The sequence below is a fragment of the Cyanistes caeruleus genome, unplaced genomic scaffold, assembly GCF_971803275.1.
Source record: "Cyanistes caeruleus unplaced genomic scaffold, bCyaCae1.hap1.1 HAP1_SCAFFOLD_69, whole genome shotgun sequence".
Taxonomy (NCBI): domain Eukaryota; kingdom Metazoa; phylum Chordata; class Aves; order Passeriformes; family Paridae; genus Cyanistes; species Cyanistes caeruleus.
In genome coordinates, this window is record NW_028255886.1 from 470,364 (window position 1) to 476,722 (window position 6,359).

The 6,359-nt window shown below is 50.2% G+C and overlaps 1 long non-coding RNA gene across 1 annotated transcript; it reads right to left on the reverse strand.

Moving 5' to 3' along the window:
• Window positions 1-654: 654 nt before the first annotated feature.
• On the reverse strand, window positions 655-3,775 carry LOC147646971 (uncharacterized). The gene is made up of 3 exons (XR_015281677.1): window positions 1,533-3,775; window positions 1,205-1,438; window positions 655-913 (listed from the first exon to the last, which is right to left on the reverse strand). It is a non-coding gene; the product is annotated as an uncharacterized LOC147646971 (long non-coding RNA).
• Between the last annotated feature and the right edge of the window lie 2,584 nt (window positions 3,776-6,359).

Consider the following 6,359-nt stretch of genomic DNA (forward strand, 5'->3'; position numbering starts at 1 on the left):
GTCTGACTTTATTATGTCCAACGATGCATTTGGGTTTCTTCCGTCCTCTTGTGTGCCCGTGAGTAACCTTCCACGTGGATGAAGGAGATTGTGTACAGGACAATTGATTGCGGCATTGCCATTTGGCTTCACTGTCACTCAGTTGAACACGGTCCTTATCTAAGAAGGACTTCCAAGAAATGGGTAGGAGTTTTGGCTGTGAGAGGAGCAGAAAGCACATTTTCTACAGCAAATTGCTAGCTGATGCACTTTCCTCCCTGCCAAAATAGTGATTGCCATTCATCTTCCTGGGAAGAATGTAAAGACCCATTCAGAGTTGCCAGGTTCAGCTGGCCTGTGGCTTTGTGTGCCTCATTTCACATGTCCAATTTCAAGGGCCACTAAAAGAGGCTCATGTTTGCCTTGCTACCCACAAGTGCTGTAGGTATTTCCAGGAGAAGAGGGAAAACATCGCTGTCCAGTGGTGTGGTAGAAATGCCACCACAACTGTGATTGTGTGAGCAAAGCCAGCCAGTGCTTTTTGGGGCAGCAGCAGCAGCTGAGAGTGTGGCAGAGCGGTTTTGATACTCTTTTTAGAGTCCTGCAAACATTGTTCCCGAAACAAGCCACAGCTTTGCAAATGTGCCCGAAGAAAATGCAAAGAGAACTGGGGTGTGAAAATCAAAGACTGTTTATCTGTAGAAGAAAAGGAACAAGAATGAACTACACCACATATTTACACTGTAAGAATATTGGTAACAACAACAACAACAACAAACTATAGAACCTATTTACCTGAGAACAGATCTAACAAAACTCTATGAAACGTATTTACAGGCAACTTAAACAAACTCTAAAACTTCTATCCTGAACACAACAACTGTAAAACGTATGTACAGCAGGGTGGCATCTGTGTCTGTGATATCCCTAAGTCCTGGAAGAAAAACAAGTAGCACGGTCAGTGCAGTCAGGCACGGAAGGGTGTTGCATGTGCTGCCGGGCTGGGACACTGGCCCAGTGGGACTCTGCTGCCAGAAGGGAGCCTGGCTGGGGGCTGTGGCCCAGGCACTGGAACAGGGCTTGTGTGGCCCACAGCAAGCCCAGGCCGGGCCAGGGATGGCCAGCAGAATGCAGTGCATGGGCTAGCGTGTCCCTGAGCAGGGAGTGCCCAGCCCGGCCCCAGGCTGGCAGCAGGGGACCCACTCTGCCTGTGGGGAGCACCTGCCTGTTCTGCTGCTGGCATCGGTCTTCATCCCAAGACCATGTCTTCCTCCTTGTCTTTTAGATCAATATCCATCTCTTCAATAGAATCTTTCGTTTCCACCTCCATCTCTTCCTCTCTCTCGTACATATCCACATCCATCTCTTCCTCTCCAGTATGCTCTCCGTCCACTTCCATGGCTTCTTCTCTATCAGTCTGTGTATCGACGTCCGTCTCCTCCTCTCGGTCTGTGCCAGCCTGCAGAGGTAGCAAAATTTCCCACCCTGTCCCACAGAGCTCCAGCCCAGCCAGGCAGCTGCGGGGTGTCCGCCTCCGTGGAATAGTACCATACCTATTTTGGAACAAATGCAGACATCCTGCAGGGATGGAGAGCAAAATCCAAGCGATGGGGAGCTTTGGGGACTGCTGGGGGAATCAGGGAGCAGGTGGCAACAAGGTGACAGGGGTAGGCTTGGAGCAGGGTGAATGAAGAGCGTGCTGGCACAAGGAGCCAAGGGTTGTGTTGTGGCCGTTGCTGGATGCTGGAAGTTCTAGCTGGAGCGTGCACTGTGACATCACCGCCAGGAGTTCAGGCCCAGGCTGAAGTGGACACCGGAGACCGTAGAATGAATGATGGAATCCCTGGGTGCTTGGGCTTGGAAGGGACCCTAAAGACCATCTTGTTCCAAGCGGAGCAATCTTCGCCCAGAATAGGTTGCTCAGAGCCCCGCTCCCAGCTGGCCTTGGATGTTGCCAAGGATGGAGCATCCCCAGCCTCTGTGCACAGCCTGGGCCAGTGCCCCAGCAGCCGGAGTGGAAAAGAGCAGCTTCATTAGATCCAACTTCAAGCTCACTCCTGCAGTTGAAAGGCTTCTCCTCTCTGTGCCCATCTTTCCTAGAGCTGCAGGGAGGCCTCGCCAGCCCCCTTCTCTTTCCAGGCTGAGCATCCCCAGCCCCACACGGACAGCAGTCCGATGCGTGGCAGTCAAGGCTAAAGGGTAGCAAATGGCTACATCAGGAAGTGAGAGATGGAAGCTTTTGGAGATGGAAGCTTTACCTCTAAATGTAGAAAAGAAAGAAAAGTGGAGGGGGAAATGGTGGGACTCTGGCTCTGTTCTAACTGGCGAAGATTTTCTTTTCTTCTTTTCTGTCGTGCTAACCCAAGTTTTGTTGTTTGAAAGGAGGTTTAGCAAAATATCCATCGTCTTCTCCACTGCTGAAACACTGAACAACACCTGGGCAGGCTGAGGATGCAGAGCAAAACCTGCAAATATCTACTGCTGATCGTGATCCTGGGGAATGCAGCTAAAGCCAGCCAAAAGCAATTTCTGGAAAGTCAAGCCTGCTTTACGTTTTCTGGAGTTTGGTTGTGCCAACTTCACCAGTCATTTCTAAAAAAGGAAAAGAAACTCCAAGCAAAACAGAGAAAAACACAAAGAAACCAACCCAAAGAAACCAATCAAACAAACAGATAAAACACCCCCAATCAAACCAAAGGCAATGAGAAGTTAGGACTAGTTGTAAGGATATCACAGCAGGCGAATGGCTGCTTCCTACTTGGATCACCATCCAAAGCCACCTAGAACAACTTCTCCAAAACATATCCAACAGGAGAAATGGAAAAAGTGATCCATGGCAGCTCTGCATTGTGGTGAAGGATGAGCATGCAGTGGTCCAGATGCAGCACTGCCCACCCTCCAGGCTGCTGTTTGCTCTGCTGAAAGACTCTGCCACAGCTCTCAGTCGAGGCACTGGCATTTCCAGAGCCAGATTCAGGCACAATCCTACTGCCTGCTGAGCATCTGGGAAAGCTGCTGAGCATCTTCAGGCCTAGAAGCACAAAAGAGCTCAGGCTCTCCCCGAACTGGGTTTTCAGGGCAGCTTTCCATATCTCTGCAAGATTTCTTCAGCCCTCAACACGTCTGACTTTATTATGTCCAACGATGCATTTGGGTTTCTTCCGTCCTCTTGTGTGCCCGTGAGTAACCTTCCACGTGGATGAAGGAGATTGTGTACAGGACAATTGATTGCGGCATTGCCATTTGGCTTCACTGTCACTCAGTTGAACACGGTCCTTATCTAAGAAGGACTTCCAAGAAATGGGTAGGAGTTTTGGCTGTGAGAGGAGCAGAAAGCACATTTTCTACAGCAAATTGCTAGCTGATGCACTTTCCTCCCTGCCAAAATAGTGATTGCCATTCATCTTCCTGGGAAGAATGTAAAGACCCATTCAGAGTTGCCAGGTTCAGCTGGCCTGTGGCTTTGTGTGCCTCATTTCACATGTCCAATTTCAAGGGCCACTAAAAGAGGCTCATGTTTGCCTTGCTACCCACAAGTGCTGTAGGTATTTCCAGGAGAAGAGGGAAAACATCGCTGTCCAGTGGTGTGGTAGAAATGCCACCACAACTGTGATTGTGTGAGCAAAGCCAGCCAGTGCTTTTTGGGGCAGCAGCAGCAGCTGAGAGTGTGGCAGAGCGGTTTTGATACTCTTTTTAGAGTCCTGCAAACATTGTTCCCGAAACAAGCCACAGCTTTGCAAATGTGCCCGAAGAAAATGCAAAGAGAACTGGGGTGTGAAAATCAAAGACTGTTTATCTGTAGAAGAAAAGGAACAAGAATGAACTACACCACATATTTACACTGTAAGAATATTGGTAACAACAACAACAACAACAAACTATAGAACCTATTTACCTGAGAACAGATCTAACAAAACTCTATGAAACGTATTTACAGGCAACTTAAACAAACTCTAAAACTTCTATCCTGAACACAACAACTGTAAAACGTATGTACAGCAGGGTGGCATCTGTGTCTGTGATATCCCTAAGTCCTGGAAGAAAAACAAGTAGCACGGTCAGTGCAGTCAGGCACGGAAGGGTGTTGCATGTGCTGCCGGGCTGGGACACTGGCCCAGTGGGACTCTGCTGCCAGAAGGGAGCCTGGCTGGGGGCTGTGGCCCAGGCACTGGAACAGGGCTTGTGTGGCCCACAGCAAGCCCAGGCCGGGCCAGGGATGGCCAGCAGAATGCAGTGCATGGGCTAGCGTGTCCCTGAGCAGGGAGTGCCCAGCCCGGCCCCAGGCTGGCAGCAGGGGACCCACTCTGCCTGTGGGGAGCACCTGCCTGTTCTGCTGCTGGCATCGGTCTTCATCCCAAGACCATGTCTTCCTCCTTGTCTTTTAGATCAATATCCATCTCTTCAATAGAATCTTTCGTTTCCACCTCCATCTCTTCCTCTCTCTCGTACATATCCACATCCATCTCTTCCTCTCCAGTATGCTCTCCGTCCACTTCCATGGCTTCTTCTCTATCAGTCTGTGTATCGACGTCCGTCTCCTCCTCTCGGTCTGTGCCAGCCTGCAGATGTAGCAAAATTTCCCACCCTGTCCCACAGAGCTCCAGCCCAGCCAGGCAGCTGCGGGGTGTCCGCCTCCGTGGAATAGTACCATACCTATTTTGGAACAAATGCAGACATCCTGCAGGGATGGAGAGCAAAATCCAAGCGATGGGGAGCTTTGGGGACTGCTGGGGGAATCAGGGAGCAGGTGGCAACAAGGTGACAGGGGTAGGCTTGGAGCAGGGTGAATGAAGAGCGTGCTGGCACAAGGAGCCAAGGGTTGTGTTGTGGCCGTTGCTGGATGCTGGAAGTTCTAGCTGGAGCGTGCACTGTGACATCACCGCCAGGAGTTCAGGCCCAGGCTGAAGTGGACACCGGAGACCGTAGAATGAATGATGGAATCCCTGGGTGCTTGGGCTTGGAAGGGACCCTAAAGACCATCTTGTTCCAAGCGGAGCAATCTTCGCCCAGAATAGGTTGCTCAGAGCCCCGCTCCCAGCTGGCCTTGGATGTTGCCAAGGATGGAGCATCCCCAGCCTCTGTGCACAGCCTGGGCCAGTGCCCCAGCAGCCGGAGTGGAAAAGAGCAGCTTCATTAGATCCAACTTCAAGCTCACTCCTGCAGTTGAAAGGCTTCTCCTCTCTGTGCCCATCTTTCCTAGAGCTGCAGGGAGGCCTCGCCAGCCCCCTTCTCTTTCCAGGCTGAGCATCCCCAGCCCCACACGGACAGCAGTCCGATGCGTGGCAGTCAAGGCTAAAGGGTAGCAAATGGCTACATCAGGAAGTGAGAGATGGAAGCTTTTGGAGATGGAAGCTTTACCTCTAAATGTAGAAAAGAAAGAAAAGTGGAGGGGGAAATGGTGGGACTCTGGCTCTGTTCTAACTGGCGAAGATTTTCTTTTCTTCTTTTCTGTCGTGCTAACCCAAGTTTTGTTGTTTGAAAGGAGGTTTAGCAAAATATCCATCGTCTTCTCCACTGCTGAAACACTGAACAACACCTGGGCAGGCTGAGGATGCAGAGCAAAACCTGCAAATATCTACTGCTGATCGTGATCCTGGGGAATGCAGCTAAAGCCAGCCAAAAGCAATTTCTGGAAAGTCAAGCCTGCTTTACGTTTTCTGGAGTTTGGTTGTGCCAACTTCACCAGTCATTTCTAAAAAAGGAAAAGAAACTCCAAGCAAAAGAGAGAAAAACACAAAGAAACCAACCCAAAGAAACCAATCAAACAAACAGATAAAACACCCCCAATCAAACCAAAGGCAATGAGAAGTTAGGACTAGTTGTAAGGATATCACAGCAGGCGAATGGCTGCTTCCTACTTGGATCACCATCCAAAGCCACCTAGAACAACTTCTCCAAAACATATCCAACAGGAGAAATGGAAAAAGTGATCCATGGCAGCTCTGCATTGTGGTGAAGGATGAGCATGCAGTGGTCCAGATGCAGCACTGCCCACCCTCCAGGCTGCTGTTTGCTCTGCTGAAAGACTCTGCCACAGCTCTCAGTCGAGGCACTGGCATTTCCAGAGCCAGATTCAGGCACAATCCTACTGCCTGCTGAGCATCTGGGAAAGGTGCTGAGCATCTTCAGGCCTAGAAGCACAAAAGAGCTCAGGCTCTCCCCGAACTGGGTTTTCAGGGCAGCTTTCCATATCTCTGCAAGATTTCTTCAGCCCTCAACACGTCTGACTTTATTATGTCCAACGATGCATTTGGGTTTCTTCCGTCCTCTTGTGTGCCCGTGAGTAACCTTCCACGTGGATGAAGGAGATTGTGTACAGGACAATTGATTGCGGCATTGCCATTTGGCTTCACTGTCACTCAGTTGAACACGGTCCTTAT